This window comes from Gallus gallus, chromosome 3 (assembly GCF_016699485.2).
Source record: "Gallus gallus isolate bGalGal1 chromosome 3, bGalGal1.mat.broiler.GRCg7b, whole genome shotgun sequence".
NCBI classification, from domain to species: Eukaryota; Metazoa; Chordata; class Aves; order Galliformes; family Phasianidae; genus Gallus; species Gallus gallus.
The window spans coordinates 105377188-105392533 of record NC_052534.1 but is presented as its reverse complement, the minus strand read 5'-3'; the positions used below and the strand labels follow the sequence as shown (position 1 = coordinate 105392533).

Here is a 15346-nt window from a genome sequence, read left to right as displayed (position 1 = left end):
ATTTTAAGCTGCTTGCACGCTATTATGTTTTAATGCGGAGGAACTTAGCGGTGATGAAGGTTTTGCTTTTTGTTGTTTTTAATCTTTTTTTCCTCATTAGAATTCTCACAATTGCCTCTTTACTACTGAATTTTCCTTCTGTAGTCATAACTCCCTATTCCTATATTACGCATATGTGGAACTGTGCGATTCCTTAATATCTGGAGTTACAATCCCAGCATAATTGTTTCTGTAGTATTAATATGCTTTGTGTTATTTAATGGGCAGTCAGGGATTAGAGTCAGCACGGTGCTCCTGAGCTCATACCCGCTCTGTTTATCTGAGCTATCTGCATTGTATAATAATCTCAGATGTGAGTAATGGGGGCAGAGAGAGCCGTGCAGCTTTTCACATCTTGGAGTGTTGGTTGTTACTGAAAGTCATCTTTATTTCTTTTTTCCCCTTCATCATCCCAGTGTATTGAATCATTAAGGCATGACACTTAACAAGTGTCAGAGAACATCCTAGAATTATTTCATCGGCTTTGCTTTTTAGTGAAGCCTTTTGAGTCGGCTTCCTCGCAACCTCTAAATTGCTTTTGGATATAACGAGCTCTGCCACAGTTTGGATTCAATAAAGATGATGAGATACAGATCAGAAATCATGGGGCCAGGGCCAGGGATGTTGATCCCATGGAGACGTGTCCACTTCATAGAATCATAGAATGGCCTGGGTTGAAAAGGACCACAGTGCTCATCTGGTTTCACCCCCCTGCTATGTGCAGGGTCGCCAACCAGCAGACCAGGCTGCCCAGAGCCACATCCAGCCTGGCCTTGAATGCCTCCAGGGATGGGGCATCCACAGCCTCCTTGGGCAACCTGTTCAGTGCGTCACCACCCTCTGGGTGAAAAACTTCCTCCTAATACCTAACCTAAACCTCCTCTATCTCAGAGCACTTTGCCTCTTCCACTTGGGCTTACGTAGCTGCCACCATGACTTCCTTTCCTCCTGCTGGATGAAGCCATTAGTTTGGTGTGAGTTATATCTTTGCGTATGCACGGAGAGCTGCTGAATGTGCAAATGATGTCTTTGTGTTCTTGGTGTTGGCTGAGGACACCTCTGTGTCCTCAGCTTCATTGCTCCCTCTGGGGATGGTATATGAGAAAGGGTTTCTACCTGGGAATGCCTGTTGGGGAACTACTCTCATGGCATTTGTAGTCACAGAACCATAGTCATTTGAGTTGGAAGGGACTTTTAGATGCTGTCTGGTCCCACTCCCTGCACTGAACAGGGACATCCACAGCTCCACCAGTGCTCGGAGCCCCATCCAGCCTGACCTTGGCTGTCTTCAGGGACATCCACCACCAATCTGGGCAATCTGTGCCAGAGCTTCACTACTCTTATTGTGAAACACTGCCTGTATATCCATGTTTTTCCCATTGTGCAGCGTGACCTCGGCCCTCATGAAATAATATGTGTGATGAAATTCCAAATTCCTTGAAATCAAAAGAATTGGGATTTCACAGGGTCCGAAGCCCTCCCTTCCCCCGCCTGAGAGAGCTGGTTTTAAAGTCAATACAATAAAGCATCTTTAGAGTTGAGAAGTGGAATGTGATGGTAATAAAGAGCTAGAAGTCCAGATGTACGAGTTAGCAGCAAAGTTGTTGTCTTGGACACTGAGGAATCCTCATTGTTTTATCAGGTTGGGTAGTGGGGAGAATTTCCTCTCTGAAGGAGCAGTGATGCAGTGGCGTGGACTGTCCAGGGGGGTGGTGGGGCCATCATCCCTGGAGGTGTGAAAGCAAAGGGCAGATGTAGCACTCAGGGATGTGGTCAGTGGTCAATATTGGTGGTAGGTGGACACTTGCATTGGGTGATCTTAGAGGTTTTTTCCAGCCTTACTGATCCTATGGGCTAAAATTACTGAAATCTCTGTAGTTCATATACAGTACCCTTCATATAGTCCATATTCATATCTTCACCCAGAGGGTGGTGACGCACTGAACAGGTTGCCCAAGGAGGCTGTGGATGCCCCATCCCTGGAGGCATTCAAGGCCAGGCTGGATGTGGCTCTGGGCAGCCTGGTCTGCTGGTTGGCAGCCCTGCACATAGCAGGGGGTTGAAACCAGATGATCATTGTGGTCCTTTTCAACCCAGGCCATTCTATGATCCTATGATAGCTGTACCATGGCGGTACCCATGCAGCCCCATGTGCAATCATTGCCATTGAACAGAGAGGGAAAAAAAAAAAGGTAGAAAAGAACAACAAGGCAGGCCCACGTTGTGCAGAGGAAGGTTGTTCTGTGCAGGAGAACTCTGATTAATGATTTTTCTTTTGAAGGGTGGTAGCAGCTGGTTTTGTTGGAACGGGGAACTTGTGACAGCTTAAATTCCACTTTCAAACATGCGCCTTCTTCGCAGCACATGGAATTAGCATTTGCAGAGCTCTTCAGACCAGTTCTTCTCTTCTGTACGAGATCATCTCTGCTAGATTACTTAGAGATAGCTCTAAGTATAGCCCTTTGGAAACGCAGTGCAGTTTCAGCGTTTCCAACGAGCTGACACCAGGAAGGCAAGCAGTTATCACCCTTTGGCATCGGTGACAAAATAGTTTGCAAATGACAGTAGGATCTTGTTGAGATAGCTGTTGGGTTCGGAGGAAGAGGAGCCCGAGCAATGCAGGCGTATTAAGCTGTGTAAATAATTATTTGCGTGCATTTGGCCGGCAACCAGATTCATCCTAATGAGAGAAAATGAATATTCTGGGAATGTGGAAGTTGTTCCAAAAATCCGGGTGATAGCTGAACTCACAGGGCTGATTCAGCCAGCGAGGGAGGAGGAAAGTCTGATCTAATCTATATCAGGAAGTTATTAAAAACTAATACGAAGCGTGCAGTTAGAGCAGTTAATGACTTGAGAGTTGTTGGCCATAAATCTGGTGGTTCTTTGGACCAGGAACAAACCATGGACTAATTTGGCAGTTGATAGCACAAGGCAGTGAATGGGCACCCGGGCTGCTGGGCGCTGCGTGGATAGGAACGTGCTCTGGGTTGTGTTGGATGGGGGACTTTCCCCCCTTCAGGCACACTTCTGCTTTCAGCCTGCCTCCAGCTCAGCTTGCTGCAGTAATGAGTGCAGTTCCTGCGTTGCACGGCAGTCAGGCAGCTCCAGTGCTGCTCTGTGACACCTCGTGGTTGGCACTTTGGGGTTTGGAGCGGCGAAGGAATTTCTTAGCCCAGATTGCTGTGGTTTAAAGAGCAAAGCGGAGTCCTGCCGGGTGTGCTGGAGGGGCAGGTGGGGGTTAGGGGAAGGTTCTGCCCCACAGGGCGGCGGGCATGGAGCGGCTCCACAGGGCAGTGGGCACGGCCCCAATGCTGGAGCTCAGGGGGCTCTGGGACACCGCTCTCAGCCATAGGGTTTGGGTTTGAGGGGTGATGTGTGGGGACCCGGGGGTTGGGCTCCATGAGCCTTGTGGGTCCCTTGCAGCCCGGGATATTCTATGGTTCTGTGATTCTGAGCGTTCCAGCTGGGTGAATTCGGCCAGCGAAATGCTACTGCAGGTTTGCAGCACCTGTGAAGCCTTGAGCTGGTTCGAAACAACGGCGATTTGCATGAAGGCAAAAAACAGGAGCTCTGAGCCCTGCGTTGAAGGAACAAAAGCCAGCAGCAGTGCGGCAGCTTTATGGCAAGGTGAGCATTCACGGGCACACGGGTCATGTGGAGTTCTGCTGGAAGACCCTCCATGCTCCCACCAGCTTGGGCTGCTCGGGGATCCATCCAGCCTGGCCCTGAGCCTCCCCAGGTATGGGGCACTCGCAGCTTTCTGTGCAGCAGCACTGCCCTTTGAGTAAAGAGCTTCCACCTGCAGCCAGCCCCGGCCATACAGGGCTGCTGGCTCGGGCTGTGCCGTGTGCTGGGCTCGTGGGAGCGCCTGGTTCTCTGGGATCAGATCAGTTCCTGGGTCTGGGTCTGTAACAGCAGGAGCAATCTGCAGATGTAACTTCAGTAATAACATTGCCCGTCGTTATCGACTGGCCGAACTAACAAAGCCAATCCATTTCTTCTTCAGATTTCTTCTAAAACACATTTTACACTTTCTGCTTTTCATTTAGAGCCCTGCGGTTCCAGCTCGGGCAAGCAGGATCCCTGCACAACCTGGCACGCGTTCAAAACCCTTACAAGTACAGAAAGCTGTTTATTAAACTTCCTCATGGGCAGATAAGACAGCTCACTTTACTGGAACAAAGTTAATATATTTGTTGCTGTTGCTGTTGCTGCCTTCTTAGTTGTGTGGAATTATTCTCTCGAAACGCAGCGATTGTTTTTCTGACCTTTTAATTTGCGACAGTTAACTGGCAAGCAGATGCAGCCCTCTCGCAAGATGGTTTTTCTCCCCATCTCCTGCAATGCTTATTTGGTATCGGGTATAAATCAGGCAGCGGCACATGAAAAATTAGATAAGGAGAGAGAGAGGCTCCCCAGATGCGTAAAAGGGTTTGTATGTTGTGGAGAAAATCCAATTTAAAGGGCGCCTGAAAGTGAGTACGTTCGTGGGGAAAGCAGTGAGAATTAGCATTGCCTTCAGGCTGCTGCCTGAGTGTCCTAAATACCCCTAAAAGGAGGCATTCACGTTGGTCCAGCAGCACAGAGGCACGGAATCGGTTGAGTTGGAAGGCACCCGTCTGTGGTCCAACTCCTGCAGCGAGCAGAGGCACCCACAGCTCCATCAGTGCTCACAGCCCCATCCAGTCCGACCTTGGCTGTCTGCAGGGACATCCACAGCCTCTCTGGGGGACCTGTGTCAGTGCCTCACTGTGTGCCAGTGCTTCGCTAAGGCTTTGTGTGCTGCTGCCAAAGGGAGCTGCGCTGGGGAGCTGCGGGCGCTCACTTCTCCACCATCACAGTGGTTTTCCCCTCAGGTTACTTCTTTGCAAGATGTTTGCTCTGCGGCAAATAGCAGCTCTGCTTTAAGAGATAGCCTCTTGCTAAAAGTGCAGCCTCCGGAGGGACGTGAGGGCTGTCTGACACTTCCCCAGCTCTCCGGCCCCCGATCGTTTAACACCTCCAGGACTCTCTCAGCCAGAGATGATTTCCGTCCCTCTGCTCCCCGCCGGTGGGTCTTTGCTCTGTGCCTCACCAACCCTCCCTGCACTCTCACAGACTTGCAGCGTGCACAGCATCCTTAGGCAGGGAGCTGCACCGCCGTGCTGGGTCATGTGTGAGAAAACCACCGCCTCTTGTTTGGGTTTGGACGTGCCACCTGCTACTTTCAGTTGCTGCTCCCTCATTCTTGCACCAAGCAGGCAGCTGCTAGCATGAAGCTGCCCTTGCATCCCTTCTCTGCTACAGCTCATCTGGCTTGGAGAGAAGGGATCTGGCCCCAGCTGCAAGTTTGCACGTGATGATGGAGATGTGCAACGCCTTTGTTCGTAGTCACTGTGCTGAAGGATGCAGATGTTGTGTCCTTTACCACCTGCAGCTGTAGGAGCCGATGTGAATTGGAGGTGCGGTGGCTTTTGCTCCTGACCTGGAGGAACATGAGTAATGTAGGGCACAAGGGCTGATTCCTCTGGGATTTCAGCCCGAGCACCTGATTAATGATGATCTGGGTCTATTTTATGACTTGTTACTTGGCCAATTATTAATCTATTTAATGTATTCCGTGTTACGTAATGCAATTCCAGTTACTTTGGAAATGATACTTTGCAAAGTTAAATGATTTACAGAACTCCAAGTACGTTGCATCAGAGCTGTTAAGGTCTGCAGGCAGCCTTGCAGTCCTGATAAAAACACACAGAACTGATCTGTGTTGATAAACATCAGTTATTTACTTCCTGTGATTCCTAATCAGGGTTAATAACAGCGCATCCCTCGTCTTCCTTGTGATGTGAGCTGTACTGAATGCTCCTCGTTGCCTGGTCTTCCTCCTGGTGTTTAAAATCTTGGTACAACAGCGTTGCTTTGAGTTCCCAAATCTTCAGATTAACTCTTGCTGAGCAGTGGTTGAGTGGCCCGGAGGATTTCTCATGCAACTCCATCAAAGCCCCTGGGATACAGGCTGCCCAGAGTGGTGGTGGGTGCCCCGTCCCTGCAGACAGCCAAGGTCAGGCTGGATGGGGCTGTGAGTGCTGATGGAGCTGTGGGTGTCCCTGTTCAGTGCAGGGGGGTTGGACCAGATGGCCTTGAAGGGTCCCTTCCAACTCCGAGGGTTCTATGAAGATCTCCTGACTTAAAATGACCATCTCTCTTAGCTGTTGTTTCACATCTGCCCGTAATGCCATTTGGAGAAGATGTTTCTGTATCATCCTGTGGCTTGCCTATACCATCTGCTTTCTTTCTTAATTAACAAACAGCAATATTCATTGCATTCTTCTGCTGTTCCTGTGATACTGTTGGTAGCTGCTCAAACTCAGCCGCTGGTGGAATTTGTTGCTCCTGGATAATGAGTATAACTTGATGCACTCAGACCCCCCAGTACTGTGGTTCTTCCTGTGCCACTTGACTTCTCTTGCTGTTTTGTACCACTTCATTTCGGGTACATTTTAATGTGGGAACAACTGACTTGTTCTCTCTCACGTATCTCTCTCTATACTGATCTGATAGTTGCTTTCAGTTTCATGAGAGGCAGCTGGAGGTGGGCATAAGACAGGAACAATCTCCCTTTTTATCAGTAGGAGCCTGATTTCCCCCCAGCCACACACCTCGCCGTAGGGATCCAGAAAGGCGTTCTCAGTATTTCCATAGGTATTCATGTTTTTTTTGTATTTTAGTGCTCCCTCCTTTGAATCAGCCCATCTGTTTATCCTCAGGGAGGTGAAAAAGGCCTCCCACCGTGCTGAGGATGGAGGGTGCTGGTTTAGGTTTTGCCCTGATGAGAAATGTGGTTGTTACGAATAAATCCACCGTGTCCACTGCTGACTTCTGGCTTTCCTCAGAATCCCTGTGTCTGCCATTAAAACCCAGCTTTTAGACTGGGAGCCAATGCCATATGGCAGCGAGTGCCATTTTTGTGCCCATTGCCATGCATGTGTGCGTGCAGGGCTGGGTGCTTCAGCAGACATCCCCTCCCCGTGGCTTTGTCCTCCCTCCTTTTGCCTCCTAGATTTTTCATGACTGAATCGCAGTGAGTGACTGATAATAGCCTCGTGTTGCTAATGACGGATGGCATTCTAATGACTGCATCCATGTCATTTCTTCTGTAGTAGCAAGAGAGAAATGGGTCTGAGGCAGCGATTGTTCTCTCCTCGGCTCACCTTAGGTGCTCGTATTTGGAGCCCTAAATTTACCCTAGTAAAGCTGTAACCCTGTGAGAGGAAGAGGAAGAAAAAAGACATACCTTGGAGGTAATTTATCACACTAATGCAGACTCTGAAAGTGGTGGTTCCTTGGGGACCAAATCTGATCCGCCTGCTGCCTCTTCCAGTCCCACACCTGGCCCCACAGCTTGTCTGTCTGTCCTGCGAGCTGGGCTGTGTGTCTAAAAAAGAGAAGGCCACAAAAGGCCATAAAAAAAATGAAGGGGTTTTCTGCCAACTCCGTGCCAGCTTTTATGATGGGTTGGCCGTGGGCATCTCCATTGGGGCAGCATCTCCTGTTGGTGCCTCATGTCCATGGGGCCATGTGCCCGTGGGATATCTCCATCGGGAACATGTGGACCCACTGCTTCTGGACTGCAGAGGGTCCCTGCAGTTATGTACTTGAGATTCCTATCAGCTCCTAGGTGTTGGAGGTTGATTAATCATAGTATCACAGAATGGCTTGGGTTGGAAGGGACCTCAATGATCACAGAGCTCCAACCCCCCTGATGCATGCAGGGCCACAGCCCCCCACATCTAATACCAGCCCAGGCTGCCCAGGGCCCCATCCAGCCTGGCCTTGAACACCTCCAGGGATGGACGGGGCATCCACAGCCTCTCTGGGCAGCTGTTCCAGCACCTCACCACTCTCACTGTAAAGAACTTCCCCCTGATATCCAACCTAAATCTTCCCTCCTTCAACTTAAAGCCATTTCCCCTTGTCCTGCCATTATCTACCCTTGTAAAGAGTTGACTCCCCTCCTGTTTATAGGCTCCCTGTAGGTACTGGAAGGTTGCAATGAAGTCATCCCACAGCTTTTTCTTCTCCAGGCTGAACAAGCCCGGCTCCCTCAGCCTTAATTAAGATTAATGGCATTGTGTGGATGCTTCCAAGCAAAGTTCCAAGGCAATACTGTGACTTGTGTCTCATTGATGGAGGAGCGAGAGAGCAAGAAGCGAGCTTGGCTGTAGAACCTGCAATGCATGGATGGGCTTGGAAACCATTTTCTAAAGCTCATCTCTGTAGTTGCTTTAAAATGACTTTTCATGAGAATTCAGGCAGTACTTAGTAATATGAGGAGTACCATTTTCACTTCTCAGCCAAGTAGCATGGCTGTGCTGAGATAACCAGCGTTTGGATGGAGAGGAACAAGGTGCAGACTGGTGCCGCTCACGGGAGAGAGGGCAGCAGAAGCAAATGGACATCTTGATACCTCGTTACAGCACTTGTGCTTGGGGAGGGGACTAATTACTCACGTTCATCTCGGGCTCGGAGGCCGCGTCGCCATCGAAGGCGATGCCGCAGGTCTGCGGAAGAGGAGGGACCTGAGAAATCCCCTTGATCCGGATCTAGCTCCAAGCTTAGCAACAGCAGCAATTTACCGTCCGCGCCTTTGCGAGGCACCGAGAGGTCTAATTATCTCTGTGCTTTACGAGTTGGGTGGTGGTCTGCGGCCTGTTGCCTGTAAACACCAACTGTAATTTTCTGGTGCTGGTTTTTATCTCCTCGTGGCATTGATGCTGTCTCGCTCCGAGATGTGTTTTTCTGGAGGGGAATCGTTGCTCCTTAGGAGTGGCATTGGCAAAGAGGGAGGGGGGAACGACGGATACGGAGTGCTCAGCTCTCATCTATTTGGTTTCCCCCAATAACTTGCAGGGTGAGGAACCTTGATGAATTCTTTCGCAAAGGAATAATAATCATGCAAACCCTTCACAGTTTACAGCGTTGAGGTCAACGAGCTATTAGCGACGCCGCTGCAAATTAGTAGTTGACCTCAACGCTGCTGTTTTCCCACTTAAAATCGCACCTTGTGAATTGCTTGAGAGAGGATGCAGACAAACTGTCTTTTCCTTGGCAGGATTCAGGAGTCCCTGAATAGGAGTCCCTGCTGGGCCCCTGTCAGTAGAGTTCATGTGAAGACTGCCCATGGCCGGCCGATGCCCGCGTGTGCTGGAGCCCTAGGACCCTGTTGGTTTGCTGTTTGATCACCCGAAGAGTCCAGTTTTTCCCATGAACCATCTTTCACCTCTGGAAGGTAGAGGTAAGGTTTCAGGTCTTTGTTTCTTCCTTTCCTCTGGCAAAAAAAAATGGTTTCAGCTCGTCACGGGGGTGGCTTGTGCTGGAGCACCTCTTCATGTGGAATTAATTACTGACAGCGCTGAAAGCAAAACTCACCGTTTCTCTCTGTCCTTGGCTTTCCCTGGGTTATTTTCCATACGTGAGATGTGCAGTCAGTCCGCCTCGCGTTCCTGGCTATGAGAGCTGCTTTAAAAGCTCATAAAGATGCAATTACTGCCCTAATCAACTGCGCTTTCTCAATATGTTGTGCAAAATGGAGTAGCTAATTGCTGCGGTGACGGAGTGGTACGCAGAGGGTTTGTGCTGAAGAGTGAGATGAGGTGTGTAAGGGTTACGTTGCGAGGTGGCTTGCGGTGCTCATGGCTTCTGATCAGGTGAATGGAGTGCAGAACTCGAGGACTCCAAAAGTCCCAAACTTGGGAGATCGGAGTATGTTACGGTGAGGATTAATGCGAGTTGGAGAGCAAGAAGTGTGCGCTCAGCATCCTCGTAGCACTTAACTAGCTGATGCATGTAACAACCTGAGCACTCCTGTGGTTTGCCCACAGCCGGCAATATCTTCAAGGAAAATTGTTGTAATGGAGTGGTAATTTGGAAAGACAGTAGAATATATTTAGAAATGAACAGAGTGGTGAAAGCAAGAGGCAGCGAGAGGCTGGGCTGGCTGCAGTTGCTGTATGTCTGTGGGTCCACAGCTTCTCTCCTGCACAGCTGGGAGTGCTTGTTCCTGCAGACCAGGAGCAGGAAGCCTGTGAATTGCATTGGGCAGTCAGCTCTAACTGTCATGCTGCAGTGCAGAAATGACATGCATCACTGTGGTTGCTTTTACTTGATGGACTTTTGTATTGCTGGTGCCACAGGTCTCCCTCTGAGTGAGCTGCTATTGCTTTGGAGTGGGACCTGAGTTTGGCTGGAGTGCAGTGGAGAGCAGAAAGTGGTCCTATACTTGGCTCTGCCTCTGTGGGGTGGGACAGTGGCAGGAATAAGGCTTGGCTGTGACAGCAGCATCGTGTTGGCCTCACACATTGTCACCATCGGTCCCCACACGTCTCTTAAACATCGAGGAGCCAACACTGGGAGCTCTGCTTCTGGTTAATGATTAAGCTACGCCGGCGGACTCGTCTGATTAACAAACAGGTGAATTCAGGAGTTTTCAGCACAAAAAGCTCACCTTTCCCTCTGTACATAGCAGCTACTTCTTGATTGGAAGTGGGGAAGCCATATCACAAGCAAACAAAAAACCGGAGCTCCTGCTGCTCTTGAGGTTTCTTTGTTTTTCTCTCCAGCACCTGAGCAGATGCAGCCTGTGGCAGGGTGACCTTGCAGCTCCGTGTGTAGGGGTGGGCTGCCTCTGCTTTTTGCCCTTTTTTTTCCCCACCTATATCCCCAAGCACTGAGAATGGATAACGCGTGCTGATGCTTGAGCTGAGACGGCTCCAAACATCAGCATGGCAGCTGCAGCCCAGCCAGGGGAAGGGGTAGATTCCCAATTGTGGGGTGTGCTGTGGGGAGGAAGGGCTCCAGGTGGATTTTAATTGAGGTGCTCTGGATTTCCCCTAATTCAGGGGCCGACAAAGCAGCCCCTGGAATTATGTGTGTGGGGAGCACTGCCTTCGTCCCACCTGGCACCTCCCATCCATTTCCTTTTCTTTTTCCCCTACCCTCCCGTATTAAATTTCATTCTTTCCTCTAGCAAATGGACATTTTGGCTTTGTATTAAGCGAGTTTGATCTGATGGAGTTCCCTTCCCCATTATCCTGCGATGGGACTTTGAGATGTAAAACTGTAAATACGCCAGCGGAGCCACTGCCTCCCCGCCCTAGCCCTAGGTCTTTGCCGTGTTGAAACTCCCTCTTTATTCCTTAATGATCATATTCATTCCACTTTAAATAGACTTCCTGCTGTTAACAAGGTTTTCAGGCGTTGCAACACTTCACAAAGCATATCTCTGGTGAGATGTTTGCAGGAGATGCAGCCTCTGGTTACCATTGGGAACGGGAAGGTGATGGCAGAGCCGGCAGCGACAGCACTCCCTTTTCTGGGTAGGTTCAGAGGGGGACGTTGTTTGAGCCCTGCTGATGGAAACAGAGGTGTTGGCAGCCCTGTGGAAGGAGCAGCTCCCAGGTTTGTCCCTGTTGCTGGCTGTCTGTGGTACCTGTTGTGGAGGTGCTGCAGACAAAAGCTTTCAGGAAAGAGTTGATGGGATTTGAGGTGTCTGCTGGTGACTTTGGCTCCTCTGTATGAGAAGGAGGAAGAACGGTGCTGCTATGGGAGCTGGTCGTAGTTTCACATCTGAGAGCTTTTTCTGTTGCTTTTTTAAAATCCTAAAATGCCATCCAGGTGCTCTCGTTTTCACTTGTAAATGATAGGATGGCTTGGGCTGGGAGGGACCTTAATGATCACCCAGTGCCAGCCCCCCATAGTTCAACAGTCAGGTTGGGCGCTGTGTTTACGCAGGAAGTATTTGGGACACTTATCTCATGGAAGAGGTACAAAGAAAACATTTAAACTTAGAATCATGGAATCATTTGAGTTGAAAGGGACCCTGAAAGGCCACCCGGTCCCACTGTCTGCAGCAAACAGGGACACCCACAGCTCCATCAGTGCTCAGAGCCCCATCCAGCCTGATCCTGGGTGTCTGCAGGGATGGGGCACCCACCACCTCCCTGGGCAACCCGTGCCAGTGCCTCACATCTAAGCAGGGGGTCTGTCATCGGATCCAATTGAGTTCTTTGGCCATACTCACACACCTGCTGCAGAACCCCTGCCCAGGTCTGCGATGTCACCATCCTGCTGCTGTCACCACTGATGTCACGGAGTCCCAACCAGGGTCCCCTTTGCACGCAGTGCTGCAATGGGAGCATCACCCAGTGCTGGAGCCGTGCATCGCTGCAGCCTTCATACAAATAGTTACTCTTCTTGATGGTCTGTGAAGCTCAATTCGTTGTCCCTCGTGCAGGTAGGGCTGGAGGTGCTGAGGAGATGGGCTGGAAACACACTGGTGTGTGGGCTGAGCGGGATCACAGTCAGCATCCAGCAGGGACGGGAAATGATGCCGGGCATCTTAATGGCTTTTTAGTCTGCTGGGTTCTCTGCTGCCCTCAAGGAATCTGTGCTTCCTGGGCAGCAAAGATGATGTATCATTTAATTGAAAACCACACTCAAGTGAGCCTGTGCGTTTTCAGGGCTTAACGATTTGCTGTTCTTTGCCTAATGCAGTATTTGCTGCACAAGCCCTTCCTGTGGATGGAAGGTTATAAAGCGGTACCGATTTATTTTCTCCCATTGTTTCAGCTATTTTGGTAGCTCTTTGTCGGTGCTCTTAGCTACGTCACTGACGCTCTCAAGGGCACCTCTTTGGTACGGGACCAGTTCTCTCTGTTAGAAACCTTGCTTTCCTTCTGTCCCAGCATTACCCAGCCATTGGTTGGATCATGTAGGGCTCAGCATGGAAAAGTTTAAGGGAAAGACCGGAGAATCACAGAATGGCTTGGGTTGGAAGGGACCTTAAAGATCATCCAGTTCCAACTCCCTTGCCATGGGCTGGGTGCCCCCCACCGGCTCATGCTGCCCAAGGTCCATCGGTGGTCTTGAGCACCTCGAGGGATGGGGCACCCACAGCTCTGGGCAGCAGTGCTGGGGCTTCACCACCCTCTGAGGCAAGAATTTCCTCCTAACGTCTGATCTGAATCTCCACTTGTAGTTTAAAACTGTTTCCCCTTGTCCTGTCTCTATCACACCATGTAAAAAGTCGATCCCCTTCCTGTTCACAATCTCCCTTCAGGTCCTGGAAGGCCACAGTGAGGTCTCCCTGCAGCCTTCTCTTCTCCAAGCTGAACGAGCCCAACTTTCTCAGCCTGTCTTCATAGGAGGGGTACTCCAGCCCTTTCTTCATCCTTGCAGCCCTCCTCTGGGCCTGCTCCAACAGCTCTGCATCCCTCATCCTGCAGCGGAGGCCCAAGGCTTGGGCAGGGTACTCCAGCTGGGGCCTCATGGGGGCAGAGCAGATGGTCCACCTCCCCCCCACCCCTCTGCCTCCCCTCTTCTGAGGTATCTTAAGGTAACACAGACTGAGGTGAGTGCATGTCCTGCTGGGCATGACACGTCCCCAAGGCACGCTGGGGTTGTCCCCATCTGGGAGAGCTTTCCTCCTGCCTCCCTGAGGTTCTGGGCTCTGTTGGAAGGAGCGAGGATACATGGAAGGGGAGCGCAGGGCCTGCAGGATGCCTTCACCCCGCTTTGCTCTGTGCAGCAGCTTTGCTGGAAGACGTGGCACAGCAGGATACCTGGAGAGGCGTCCTTTTATCTTCAAGAAATAACAAATAAACCTGCTTAGAAGCGCCTCTGTGTTTGTTTCGGTGCTTTTGATCCTTCTTTGAAAGAGGAAAATTTGAGAGGAGTTAAGCCCTCAGTAAAGAGTACCTCGTGCTTTCAGTTAGAGGCTGTTTTCTTTCTCCCCCCCCGTTCACCACTAAAATCATTCTGTAGCGCCGATGCGAGTTGTGTAACCACTTGTCAATAATTCAGGGCGAGTTAGATCTGTTTCTGGTAAACTTTCAAAAGACAAACACAAAACCCCAAACCCACTGTTTGGCTGACAGCGAGCGAGAAGAGTTTCTCTGTTGTTTTTACTTCCTTCGCGAGCTGCTTGCGTACGCTTTGCTGGGTGCCCAGCTCTGCTCCTGCTGCTTGCAGCAGAAGGGTTGCACTTGAAATGCTCACGCTGCCATCGCAGCTCCTTTCACTGCAGGGAGCTGCTGCTGCTGCATCCGCGTGGAGGGGGTGGGAGAAGGGGCCGAAATGTGAAGCATTTCCTGGCCGTTCTGCCCGAGGATGGGTTTCAGTGGTGGTTACTTACCGGTGAGTCAGGCTGGGAGCTGAGACCGAGAACCAGAAATGCTGGTCAGTCATTTTCGTGGCAGATGAGTGGTAGGGGCGCACCGCCCATGGAATCCTGGTGATTGGAGATGCAAAGGTGAATTCTGTTCCTCCGCCGTGTGCTGTCCTTGCCCTGCCACGCCGGCACCTCGGATGATGCTCAGCAAATCCAAGTGTGCTGCTGGCTGCGTCCAACACGAGGTGAAATTCAGCATCCACGGAGAGCGTGGAGAAATCGCTGGCCTCAGCAGTGCAATGGGATGGCTCTCAGCTGGGGCTTTGGCACAGCTGTAGCCCATTCACAGGTACCCTTGCCTATAGGCGAGAAGGTAAGCGGTGCTTTTCAAATAACCCTTTTCCCTGTATATTCCCACCACTTGCTCTCTTCCTGATACTTCTTTCCTTTGGGAATGCTGAGTTAGGGGTTAGGGGAGCGTTGGCTGTTGCAAAGAGGCACAGGTGTTATTGCAAACTCCTCGTCAGTGCTTTTTGCTTTCATTTCCTAGAGGACCTCAGCCTCCCCTTGCAGATCTCCATAGTCTCCCGAGGTCCATAAAGCCCCAGCTTTAATGTGCTCCCTTTACCTTGTTCTTTATACAATGTAAGGCATACATTTGTTTAATGGAGCCGTCACAAATCCCAGCTACAGATGAGCTGCGGAATGTATATTAAAATATATTTTGAGGAGTTAAAATGAAATTCAGAATCAAAGGAAAATTGCCCCGTTGCTTGTTACAGTTCATACCCAAATGTCACCTGGGAGGAAGCATCCTCCTGTTAGAAGCGTGGATGGTTTGTTAAGAGGGGACCAGTCCTATCTGTGGGGAAATTCTCTGCTGTCTTAAGCCCAAGTGTGAAGAGCGGAAAGGCAAACTAATTAGCAAATCTTAATAACAAAGTAACAGTATATCAGATGGGTTGTATTTAGCTTTGGATTTATACAGTCGAGCAGTTTCTGTGTCTCCTGGAATGTATAACAAATGAAGGGAAAAATCTTTTATTAAGATATCGGAATAAAAATCCGGAGAGCAACAGGGACGTATTCAGAGGAGCTCTATGGCTGTGGCAGCTCTAATAGGAAGCGGTCTGGAGGCAGAAAATCGGGAGAACCGCA

At 50.2% G+C, this 15346-nt stretch overlaps 1 protein-coding gene across 6 annotated transcripts in view; it reads left to right on the top strand.

Moving 5' to 3' along the window:
* The window catches only part of NCOA1 (nuclear receptor coactivator 1), a 156427-nt gene that overhangs the window by 38424 nt on the left and 102657 nt on the right, over nucleotides 1-15346 (top strand). For 4 of the 6 annotated variants that reach the window (XM_025148795.3, NM_001012882.2, XM_015285107.4 and 1 more), the window contains exon 2: nucleotides 9134-9316. The gene's annotated coding sequence lies outside the window, so the exon portion shown is untranslated. Of the gene's footprint in view, nucleotides 1-1512; nucleotides 3670-9133; nucleotides 14562-15346 lie in introns of those variants that run through there. The other 2 variants (XM_046938959.1, XM_025148794.3) reach the window with 2 other exon arrangements.